The sequence below is a fragment of the Nicotiana tabacum genome, chromosome 8 (genome assembly GCF_000715075.1).
Source record: "Nicotiana tabacum cultivar K326 chromosome 8, ASM71507v2, whole genome shotgun sequence".
In the NCBI taxonomy this organism is placed as follows: Eukaryota; Viridiplantae; Streptophyta; class Magnoliopsida; order Solanales; family Solanaceae; genus Nicotiana; species Nicotiana tabacum.
This window is the reverse complement of record NC_134087.1, coordinates 128,700,219-128,712,983: the sequence shown is the minus strand read 5'-3', so window position 1 is coordinate 128,712,983 and position 12,765 is coordinate 128,700,219.

Sequence of the window (12,765 nt, the reverse complement as noted above, 5' to 3'; positions counted from 1 at the left end):
AAGTTCTTGCTCTTGGGGTTGTCATCCCCCTATATGCTGTAGCAAGAAAATGGGGCTTTAGCCTTGACTTTGATATCGAAGGGCCTCTTGTCCACTTTCAAGTCCCGAAAGTACATCGTAAGGAAACTGGGGAATGGATAGTTTCTGTCATGCTCCGCACCCACAATGGTAATAATCCGTGACATCATATTTTCCACGTTAATGGGATACCCTGCCATGATAGAAGTCACTAACACAGCCCGATGGAGAGGAAGAGAGTTATCATGTGTCGTGGGATCCAACCGGCTACATACAAAGGTCTCCCACCCCCATGCCTCAAAGTTCAAACTCCGTCTCAAGATCTTAACTCCAGCAGTCAACCAGTCGGGGGTGGTACTTGGGATTGCCAGGTACTGTGCTAGCCAGGGACAAACCTCCTCACCCATTTCCATCTTCGCCATGTACAGGGTCTCCTATTCCTCATTAAACCCAAGATAGTCATTGATTGTCTTCCCGTCGAACAACACCTTCAGATTTCGAACCTTGGTCACTTTGGACCGCTTTTTTATGTGGGCTACGTTGCTGTAAAATTCCTTAACCAAGTGTTCGTTGGCATCCACATACTCATCTAGAAAATGTTCCCAGCCCACTATGTCCTAAACTGCCTCCTCACGTTGGGGTTGTGAGGTAGCAAGTCTCTATCAATAAAACTCCTCTCCAGGATTAACTTTCTCACCGGCCACCACTCCCGAAATTTATGGTACGCCACCTCACTCACAAATCTGTCCTCCCAAGCCTTAGGCTTTCTAGTTCTAACAACGCCTCCCACCTGAGGATCACGTCATTCTGCTACTCCCTCATCTCCCTCTACTTCCTCCTCACCTCCTACTACATCCTCTCCGGATAATGAAGCTGTGGGAGAGGTGAAGTATTCCCCCTACCTGCTAATGAGCCCTCAGACGACTCAGAATTCACATGTGTTGGAGCTTGGGCAGTAGGTGATGGTGGAAGAGTGTCTCTCAATCTATGTCTCTCCGGCCAGTCAGGGATGTCTTCAGCCATAGAGTCCAAAAAAATTTCCCGGGAGGGCTCGTACTCACTCCCCGACTGATCACAAGCCCTATCAGCTGCTTTTATTACCTTCCGCATATTTTTGATGTTTTGCCTAGCTTGGGGAGTGAGTCGTAGCATTTTATGCTTCCTTCCCCGGGAAGATTCACCTCTGCCTGGTTGTTTAGATCCTTTGCCTCGTTGTTTAACCATTTTCTGCAAAAACAATCAAGTGAACTTATTAGTATCAGTAGCCTCCGTTAAAAACATTGTTGCAGAACAGAATCAAAATATTGCAGACATGTTGCAGAAAACAGCCCAGTCTGGGCCACACAAAATGTTGTGCGGCCGCACAGGGGTCAGTCCGGAACGCACAAAATGGCCATGCGGTCCGCACATAGATAGGGATCAGACTACCCATCCTATGTATCTAGGCAGTGCAGACCGCACAAAATGGTAGTGTGGCCGCATTGGGACAATGCGGTCCACACAAAATGTAGTGCGGTTGAATTCCCTGAGGTTTAGCATTCATGTTTTTCATTAATGCGGTCCGCACAAAATGGCACTACGGATTGCACAAGGGCACTGCGGGACCGCACAGAATTGACTGCGGTCCGCACTGAGTGACCAGAAGCAACACAGCTTAGGGTTTCATAAATTTTGATTTTCAGTTTTATTGTTCACCTAAGTAGTGTCCCTACATGTTTAACCAATGTAATTAATTACCTAAATCTACATTAATCAAGAATTTAACTACCCTAGCCTAAACAATTTGAAGAAACTACGGGAAGAAGAAAATAAAAACAAGGAAAATAAAAAAGTAAATGGAAATAACGAAATTAAAGTAATTAAAGGAAGAAAAGTTACCAGCTGTGAGATTTACAAATGATAAGAGAACTTTAGCAGCTATTTGCGAGTAGAAATTATGATGAACAGTGCATTTTCGATGTCTGAGAATTAGAGGGTCAAAAAGTTTGAACAGGAGGGCCTCAAGGACTATTTATAGAAAAACCCTGGGGCCCAGCTCACCTACCCCAGTTTGGACCGCACAAAATGGACCGTGGTCCGCACTGAACATTAGTTTCAAAGCTTGAGGAGGCACCACTCTGTTGTCCGCATAAAATGGACTGCGGCCGCAGAGGTCCACTGCGGACCGCACAAAATGTAGTGCGGCCGCAGTGGCAAACTTCAAAGATGCTGCATTTTACCCACACCATTGTGGTCCACACAGCATGTAGTGCGGCCGCAGTGGCAACTTCAGAGATATGTGCATTTTTCCACTATGTCTTGCACTGCATCAACACAACCCTATAACATCTTACAACCAGTTAGCCCAAAAATCAATCCTATACTACAAAGAAAATCAAAGAAAACAAGAAGAAAAACACATGGGTTGCCTCCCAAAAAGCGCCTGATTTAACGTCGCGGCACGACACAGGTTACCATCACATCATTTGAAATGAAGAAGTGCCACCACGTGGCTGTCATCAATTTTCCCAAGATAATGCTTGACCCGGTGTCCATTAACTCTGAAAACTTCACCATTTTTGTTCTTTAAATCAAGAGCACCAAACGAGGTCACACACACCACTTCAAAAGGTCCACTCCATTTTGATTTAAGCTTTCTGGGAAATAGACGTAACCGAGAGTTGAACAAGAGAACCAAATCACCTACTTTGAACTCCTTTTCACGAGCATATTTATCATGAAGGTACTTCATCTTGTCCTTATACAAGGACGAACTGGAGTAGGCATGGAATCGGAATTCATCAAGTTCATTGAGCTGCTCCACACGAAGATTGGTTGCAACATCCCACTCAAGATTTAGCTTCCTCAAAGCCCACATGGCCTTGTGCTCTAACTCAACCGACAGAAGGCAAGCTTTCCCAAACACCAACCGATACAGAGACATACCAATCGGCGTCTTGAAAGCTGTTCTATAAGCCCATAGAGCGTCATCCAACTTTTTCGACCAATCAGTCCAATTAGCATTGACCATCTTTGACAATATACTTTTGATTTCCCTGTTGGAGACTTCCACTTGACCACTTGCTTGAGGATGATAGGGGGTAGAAACTTTGTGATTGACACCGTACTTAGAAACCAACGTGTCGAAAGTTCTATTGCAAAAATGAGACCCCCCATCACTTATGATTGCACAAGGAGTACCAAACCTTGTAAAAATGCTTTTCTTGAGAAATGCAACAACACTCCGGGCCTCATTGTTGCGCAAAGCCACGACTTCAACCCACTTTGAAACATAGTCCACCGCCACAAGGATGTAAGTGTTCCCACAAGAGCTAACAAATGGGCCCATGAAATCAATGCCCCGTACATCAAAAATATCAACCTTAAGGACAGTATTGAGAGGCATCTCATCTTTCTTCGAAATTCCACCCGCTCTTTGGCATTCGTCGCATCTCTTTACAAAGTCACCCACATCTTTGAACAAAGTTGGCCAATAAAACCCACAACTAAGAACTTTAGAAGTCGTCCTCACCCCGCCATGATAACCACTATAGGGAGAGAAATGACAAGCCTCCAAAATACTCAATTGCTCTTCCTCCGGGACACACCTTCGGATCACACAATCCGTGCAAATCTTGAACAAGTACGTCTCATCCCAATAGAAATCCAAACTATCCGTCTTGAGCTTCTTCCTTTGGTTAGAAGAGAGCTCACACAGGATTATACCAGTCATAAGGAAATTAACAACATCGGCAAATCATGGCATATCATTCATCGACACCGAAAGGAGTTATTCGTCGGGAAATGAATCATTGATCTCTAGGCCATCACGAGACCTCCCATCCTCCTCCAAGCAGGACAAGTGGTCCGCCACTTGGTTCTCACTACCCTTCCGGTCCACAATCTCCAAATCAAACTCTTGAAGTAACAAGACCCATCGCATCAATCTAGCTTTGGAGTCCTTCTTTGTCATCAAGTACAGGAGAGCCGCATAGTAGGTATGAAGAATAACCTTAGCACCCATCAGATACGGCCGGAATTTTTCCATAGAAAACACAATAGCTAATAGTTCCTTCTCGGTCACCATGTAGTTCACTTGAGCATCATTCATTGTCTTGCTCGCATAGTATACCGGATGAAACATTTTGTTCACTTGTTGACCCAAAACTGCCCCAACCGCAACATCGCTAGCATCACACATGAGCTCAAAGGGCAAGCTCCAATTAGGCGTGGTAATGATAGGAGTGGAGGTCAACTTATGCTTGAGAAGTTCAAATACTTGCATACACTTGTCATCAAACACGAACTTAGCATCTTTTTCCAACAACTTGCACAAGGGGTTCACTACCTTCGAAAAGTCTTTGATAAATCTACGATAGAACCCCGCATGCCCAAGAAAACTTCGAACTCCTTTGACGGATGTAGGGGAGGGAGCCTTGAAATCACATCGATGTTTGCTTTATCTACCTCAATACCATGCTTCGAAATTTTATGCCCAAGAACAATTCCTTCTTCCACCATAAAGTGGCATTTCTCCCAATTGAGAACAAGATTGGTTTCTTCACAATGGGCCAACACCCTATCAAGATTCTTCAAGCATTCATCAAATGAGTCCCCCACAATACTAAAATCGTCCATAAACACCTCCAAAATGTCTTCCACCATATTGGTGAAAATGGCCATCATGTAACGCTGAAATGTAGCCGGTGCATTACACAACCCAAAAGGCATCCTAGAGAAAGCAAATGTGACATACGGACAAGTGAATATGGTCTTTTCCTGATCTTCCAGAGCAATCAAGATTTGGTTGTACCCAGAATACCCATCCAAGAAGCAATAGAAGGCACGCCCAGCAAGTCGGTCTAGAATCTGATCCAGAAATGGCAAAGGAAAGTGATCCTTGCGGGTCACTTTATTCAACTTGCGGTAGTCTATGCATACCCTCCAACCGGTGACGGTTCTTGTCAGAATCAACTCATTTTTGGAATTTGTCACCACAGTCATGCCACCCTTCTTTGGTACATATTGCACCGGTGAAGTCCAAGATCTATCAGAGATAGGGTACACAACTCCGACATCCAACCACTTGATCACCTCCTTTTTCACAACCTCCTGCATTGCCTCGTTTAGCCTCCTTTGGTGCTCCAAGTACGGCTTTGCATCATCTTCCAGAATAATCTTGTGCATATAGAATGCGGGGCTTATTCCCCGAATATCAGCTAAAGTCCATCCAATTGCCTTTTTCCGCTTTTGAAGCACCGCCAATGTGGCATCAACCTACATGTTAGTAAGGCAAGAAAAACTAATAACTGACAAAATAGAATTTGAGCCTAAGAACTCATACCTGAGATGTGGAGGAAGTGGTTTCAACTCCAACATCAGGGGCTCCTCAATTGAAGGTTTGGTTGGTGGAGTCTTTCTATTCTCGAGATCCAAAGATAATTTCCTAGGCTCATAAGAATAAAAGCCCATTCCATGTAAATAATTCACACACTCCACTCGGCTTGCATCCTCATTAACATAAAGATTCAACAAAACGGCCTCCAATGGGTCCCCTACATTGATCATGGCACTGGTGTCCTCAATTATCACTGCTGTGACGAGGTCAATAAAAGAGCACACCTCGGTACTGTTGGGCTGCTTCATAGACTTGCACACATGAAAGACAACCTTTTCATCTCCCACCCGGAAGGTGAGTTCCCCTGCTTCTACATCTACCAATGCATTCCCCGTAGCTAGGAAAGATCTGCCCATTATGATAGGAACTTCGTAGTCCACCTCGCAGTCCAAGATCACAAAATTAGCTGGCAAGATAAATTTGTCCACTCGGACAAGCACATCATCAATAATACCCAAGGGTCTGTTCATCGATCTATCCGCCATTTGTAACCTCATGGAAGTCGGCCTAGGTTGCCCAATACCCAAAGTTTTGAAAACTGAGTAGGGCATCAAATTGATACTAGCTCCCAAATCACATAGAGCCTTGGCAAAATCCGCACTCCCAATGGTGCAAGGAATGGTGAAAGCACCGGGATCTTCAAGCTTCGGGGCCATTGAATGCACTATAGCACTAACTTGGTGAGTCATCTTTATAGTTTCACAATCCATAGAGCACTTCTTTGTGACCAAGTCTTTCATGGATTTTGCATAGCCCGGCATTTATTCAAGTGCCTCCACCAAAGGCACATTAATAGATAAGCTCTCCATCATGTCAATAAACTTTTTAAACTGATTACCATTCTTTTGCTTCGCGAGCCTTTGAGGATAAGGTGGAGGTGGCCTTGGCAAAGGTGCCTTGGCTTTAGGCACAACCGGCTCTGGCATGTAAATTATGTGTTCCCTAGATGGGTTCACATCATTTTGAGTTTCCACCTCGACATCTTGAATATCAATCCTCACTTCGTTGTTCACATTTTCATCAACCACATATTCAACTACCAAAGGGACTTCATTTTCTTGCAATTCAACATCATCATCTAAGATTTGCTTTTGGTTGGAGGCATTCACATTACCGCCTCTCCCACTTCTTGTTGTAACTGCCATAACATGATTGTTCCCACCCTTCAGGTTCACTACCATATCACTTGGTAGAGCACCCTTCGGGCGAGTATTCAATGACTGAGAGATTTGGCGTAATTGCACCTCCAAGTTTCGGATAAAGGTATTGTGAGAAGCTAACTGTGCATCAGAATCCGCATTCTTTTTCATCATATGCTCGAACATCATTTCAATTCTACCCATATCATTACCCGAAGAACTAGGACCTTGAGATGGAAATAGGGGTGGATTGTTCGGTTGGTGGTACATTGGGGGCCTTTGATAGCCTTGCCCCCGGTTTCCTTGGTTTCCATTGTTCCATCCTCATTGATTATTGTTGCCACCCCAATTGTTGTTATTACCATTCTAATTCCCTTGGTTGCCTTGATTGTTGTTCTGATTGCCCCAGTTGTTGTTTTGGTTGTTGTTCCCCCAATTACCAATGTTTTGTTGTTGATTGCCCCAATTGCCACTATTTTGTTGTTGATTGCCCCAATTGCCTTGAGGTCTCCACTATTGTTGGTTGGAAGAGTTGCCCCGTTGGCCTTGATAGTTGTTTACATATTGAACCTCTTCACTTTGATCATCATAACCATCATTTTGAAATCTATCACTGTCCTCATCAAATTGCTCAGAATTCCCTTGGTTTTGTTGCCTTCTTTTGTTGACAAGCATATTAACACCCTACATGGCATTCACTTGGCGAGGATTTTGAACTTGTTTCAACTGTGTCTTAGCCAATTGATTCATAGTAGTTGTCAACTCCACTATAGCTTGCCCATGGTCATGTAATTCCTTATGCAAATGAATAACCGTATGGTCACCTTGAGGCACATTGGCTCTACTTTACCATGCAGAAGAAGTGTCAGCCATCTCATCGAGTACATCACATGCCTCATCATACGACAACTTCATTAATTTGCCCCCGGCAAGTTGGTTCACTATGCATTGATTTGTTATATTGATGCCCCGGTAGAAAGTTTGTTGGATCATAGCCTCGGTCATATCGTTGTTGGGACATTCTTTCACCATTGTTCTATACCGCTCCCAAATCTCATGCAAAGGTTCCGTGGGCTCTTGCTTGAAAGCCAATATCTCATCACACAATGCCGCCATATGCCCCGGCGAGAAAAATTTAGCAATGAACTTATCCGCCAACTCATCCCAAGTTGTGATGGAATGGTTGGGGAGTCTCTCTAGCCAATCCAATGCCTTCCCCCGAAGTGAGAATGGGAAAAGCCTCAACCTAAGAGCATCCTCAAACACATTCGTCTGCTTGCTCCCCCAACATGTATCCACGAACCCCTTGAGATGTTTGTAGGCATTTTGATCTGTAGCGCCCGTGAAATACCCACGCTACTCAAGTAGGTCAACATCACGTTAGTTATTTGAAAATTGAACGCTCGGATTTAGGGTGGGATAATAGCACTCGCATAGCCCTGGTTTGAAAGCACTCTGGGAGCTACTCTTGTAGGTAGTGGAGGAAGGTCTGGAATATTGTCATAGGGATTAGCATTGGCATTGCGGCCTCTAAGTTGTCCTTGACGTACAAGAGGTACCTCATCATCTCCGACATCATCTACCTGCTCCCCCGCAATCACATTTCCAAGAGGGTCATTAGAAATGTTCGCTGCCATTTGGTACCTAAGTTGTGAGACAAACAAGTTAGTAACACAGAAGGAAAGAAGAACAATACACAAAACTAACTAAATAGATAGCCAAAACCGTTAGCTCCCCGACAACGATGCCAAAACGTTGATCACAGCCTACTCCGAACTACTAATTATGTAGCGAGAGAGGGTCGGAGTAGCTTTTACCCGATTTTGGATCGGGATCGATATCCACAGAAAGCTAGAATTGGAATTGAGTGTCTATTTAGCTTAGGATTGCGTAAGTGTTCCAAATTACACTTCTAATCATTTTTGGGGGGTTTTATTTATAATTCTACTTTTATCAAACTACAAAAACTAGATTAAGCTAAGAGATGAGCTAAAAGGGTAATTCAAATGGTTTAAAGGGAACTAGGGTAGTGACATCCGCCTAGGTGGTCAATTGACGGGTACTTGAGTCTAAGGCACAATTGACATGATTGGGGAGTATGATATAACCGTTGCACTACTTTACCCACTCTACACCTCTCGGTGGTTCAAGTGATTTTGCCCAATTGACTTTCTCAAGACCAACTGGGTATGCAAATTTACATAAGAAACTTAGGGTTCAAGTCGGGTATTACTCTCTCGAGGTTTAACCCTTTAATTGGGGCTATCAATCTCTTGAGTACTCCCCAATTCCTTGTTGGATCAATTTCAGAGACTTAAGCTCTCTTTCTCAAGAAGAGCCCTAGTCAACTAAACACAAACTACTGTTTGCAACCACTAATTCAACAATTAACTATGAAATTGACCCAAATATCAAACACCCATAGTCAATTTAGCCCTAAAATACAAGACTCATCAATTACCCTCACTAGGGTTGAGCCACAACCCTAGCTATATGGTCTAGCTACTCATATTCAAAGAAGAAAAACAAGAAATAGATGAAGATAAACTCATATCAATTAATTACTAAGATAAAAATAAAGATTCAATGTTGCAAAGTAGATAAAATTGCCCAAAATGGCTACAAGCGTCGTTCCCACGAGCGCAGCTACTTCTAAAAACTATCTGATACCCTAAAAATGAAAAAAGAATCTATTTATACTAAGCTGAAAAATCTGGACAAAAATGCCCCTGCAGGGTTAGAGCGGACTGCACAAAATGGTGTGCGGACGCACTAGGGCTCTGAACTTGAAGATCTGGATCTCTGAACTCAGGCTCCGCGGACCGCACAGAATGGACTGCGGCCGCAGAGGCTTCTAGTGTGGTCCGCACAAAATGGACTGCTGACCACATTGGCTTGAAAGCTCCAACTTGACACTTCTCTGATTCTCAGCTATGCGGACCGCACAAAACCTAGTGCGGTCGTACTGCCTCTTAGCCTGGAAATCATGCTCTCTGAATCTCCTAGTGCGGACCGCACAAAATGGTGTGCGGCCGCACTGGGCCTGTTTTTCCTGAGCTTGTCTTGTCTTTGGCACTTGTGCAAGTTTCACTCCTTTTGAGCTGATCTTAGACATTTTGTCACTTTGTTGAGCAAACCTGCAATCAAGCACAACTTGTGAGCATTTCGGGACTATTTTGTGTGAATTTCTAATCAAAGCATAAGCAAGAAGGAGTATAAAATGCGTCAAAATCCCTAGTTATCACGCATCACTATGGACTTCATTGTTGGACTCCCACAGATTCAAAGGAAGTTCGACGCAGTATGGGTTGTTGTGGATAGGCTGACTAAGTCAGCACATTTCATTCCTATAGTAGTTTCCTATTCTTCGGATTGGTTGGCAGAGATCTACATCTATGAGATCGTTCGTCTTCATGGTGTGCCTGTGTCTATCATTTCTGACCGAGGTATACAGTTTACCTCGCATTTCTGGAGGGCAGTTCAGCGTGAGTTGGGTACACGGGTCGAGTTGAGCACAACATTTCATCCTCAGACGGACGGACAGTCCGAGCGTACTATTCAGATTTTGGAGGATATGCTCCGAGCATGTGTTATTGACTTTGGAGGTTCTTGGGATCAGTTCTTGCCATTAGCGGAGCTTGCCTACAATAACTGTTATCAGTCGAGCATCCAGATGGCTCCCTATGAGGCACTATATGGTAGATGGTGTCGATCGCCAGTTGGATGGTTTGAGCCGAGCTTTTCGGTTATTGGGTACAGATTTAGTGCAGGATGCTTTGGATAATGTTAAGATCATTCAGGATAGACTTTGTACAGCATAGTCTAGGAAAAAGAGTTATGTCGACCGCAAGGTTCGTGATGTGGCATTCATGGTTGGAGACCGAGTGTTGCTTCGAGTGTCGCCCATGAAGGGCATGATGAGATTTGGTAAGAAGTGCAAGCTAAGCCCTAGGTTCATCGGACCTTTTGAGATCCTTGATCGAGTGGGAGAGATGGCTTACAAACTTGTGTTGCCGCCTGGTTTATCAGTTGTTCACCCAGTGTTTCATGTGTTCATGCTTCGGAAGTATCACGGCGATCCATCCTACATGTTATACTTCAGCACTGTCCAGTTGGACCATGATTTGACCTATGAGGAGGAGCCGATAGCTATTCTATATCGGAAGGTTCGGTAGTTGAGATCGAAGAGTTATTCGTTGGTTCGTGTGCAGTGGAGAGGTCAGCCTGCTAAGGCAACTACTTGGGAGTTCGAGTCTAATATGCGGAGCTGATATCCCCATTTTTTCACTGACTTAGGTACTTTTCTATGTTCATTCGAGGACGAACGATTGTTTTAGAGGTGGAGAATGTGATGACCCAAAAGGTCATCTTTTGGTTTAGAATCTGTTTCCATGTTCTGAGGCCTTCAAAACCTCCTTTTATCTCTCCTCGATTTGTGTGCGCAGTCTGGATGCGATATCGAAAAGCTTTTATGTGAAAAATTTAAGAAATAATGATTTTTGGCTTTAAAAGATGATTTTAGTTGACTTTGGTTAATATTTTGGGTTAACGGACCCGAACCCGTGTTACGACGGACCCAGAGGGTTCGTAGTAAAATATGGGACTTGGGCATATGTCCGTAATCGAATTCCGAGTTCCTTAGCCCGAGAAATAAATTTTTGAAGAAAATTATTTAACTGAAAATATAATGGTTTTTGGAAATTTAATAAGATTTGATCTTGTTGGTATCAGGCCCGTATTTTGGTTTCGAAGCACGATACAGGTCCGTTATGGTAATTAGACGTTGTCTATTAAATTTGGTGAAAAACGGAAGAGATTTGATGTAATTCGGATCCTTGGTTGAGAAAATAGAAATTTTGAACTATCTTGAGAATTTCATGAGTTTTGGTGTTGAATTCATAGTTCTAGATATTATTTTGGCGATTTGATCGCGCGAGCAAGTTCATAAGTTGTTTTAAGACTTGTGTGCATGTTTGGTTTGGAGCTCCGAGGGCTCGGATGAGTTTTGGATAGACTACGGAGTATTTTGAGACTTAAGGAAAACTAGTGGTATGTTCAGGTTTGCAGACTTCGCAATTGCGAAGTCTGGCTCGCAAATGCGAGCGTCGCATTTGCGAAGAATCATCGCATTTGTGATCATTAGGCTGGAAGGGGACCTTCGCATTTGCGAAGTTCATCGTTATAATTGCGACTGGAACAGTGGCCGCATTTGCGAATAATTGTTCGCATTTGTGAAGACAGCAAGCCAGGCCAAGCTTCGCATTTGCGAAGTATTGGTCGCATTTGCGAGTTTGCATTTGTGAACCTGTGATCGCAAATGCGATACCTGCAACTATTCAAAAGAGTTTTGGACAGGATTTTTAACTTATTTCTCAAAGTTTCAAACCCTAAACTTCAAGAGGCAATTTTCTAAAGAGTAGTTCTTCCCCAAATCATAGGTAAACAATTTCCAACTCATTTCTTTCAATCTATTTCATCTTTTTACAAGATTTCATCACAAAATCTAGGGATTTTTATGGGAAAATTGGGTATTTTTGGGTGAAATTTAGGAATTTTGAAATTTGGCGATTTAGACCTCAAATTGAGGTCGGATTCCAAAACCAATTGCATATCCGGGCTCGGGGGTGAATGGGTAATCGGGTTTTGGTCCGAATTTCGAGTTTTGACCAAGTGAACCCGGAGTCGATTTTTGACTTTTTGGGAAAAATATTGGGAAACCTATAATTATGCATTGGAGTTGAGTTATTTAGCGTTTATTGATATTATTAAGTTAATTGTGACTAGATTGTGAATTGGTGGTGGAATCGAGAGTTAAAGCGGTGTTTGAGCTTTGAAATAACTGTTGGCTTGAGGTAAGTGCTTGGTCTAACCTTGACTTGAGGGATTAGGGATCCCCGACTTATTTGCTATGTGAAATTCCATGTGTGTGGTGTATAGGTGTGGTGACGAGCATATATGCGCCACCAAATTATCATTTTTGCATGTTCCCTTCCCCGTTTTCCCTATATAATGCTCTCCTGTCTTAATTGCTACTTTCTCATAAATATTTCCATGTCTAATTGCTTCATATTAACTGATGTTTTCTTTATTGAAGTATTTATTTGTTTCATGGTTTCGTTTTATTATCCTTTTGGCTTATATTGGTTTATTGGTGCTTCATGGCATACTTTGGTTGGTCTCGCTATGTAGTTTTAACTGGTGAAGTTTCATAATCATAGTGATATTCCATTG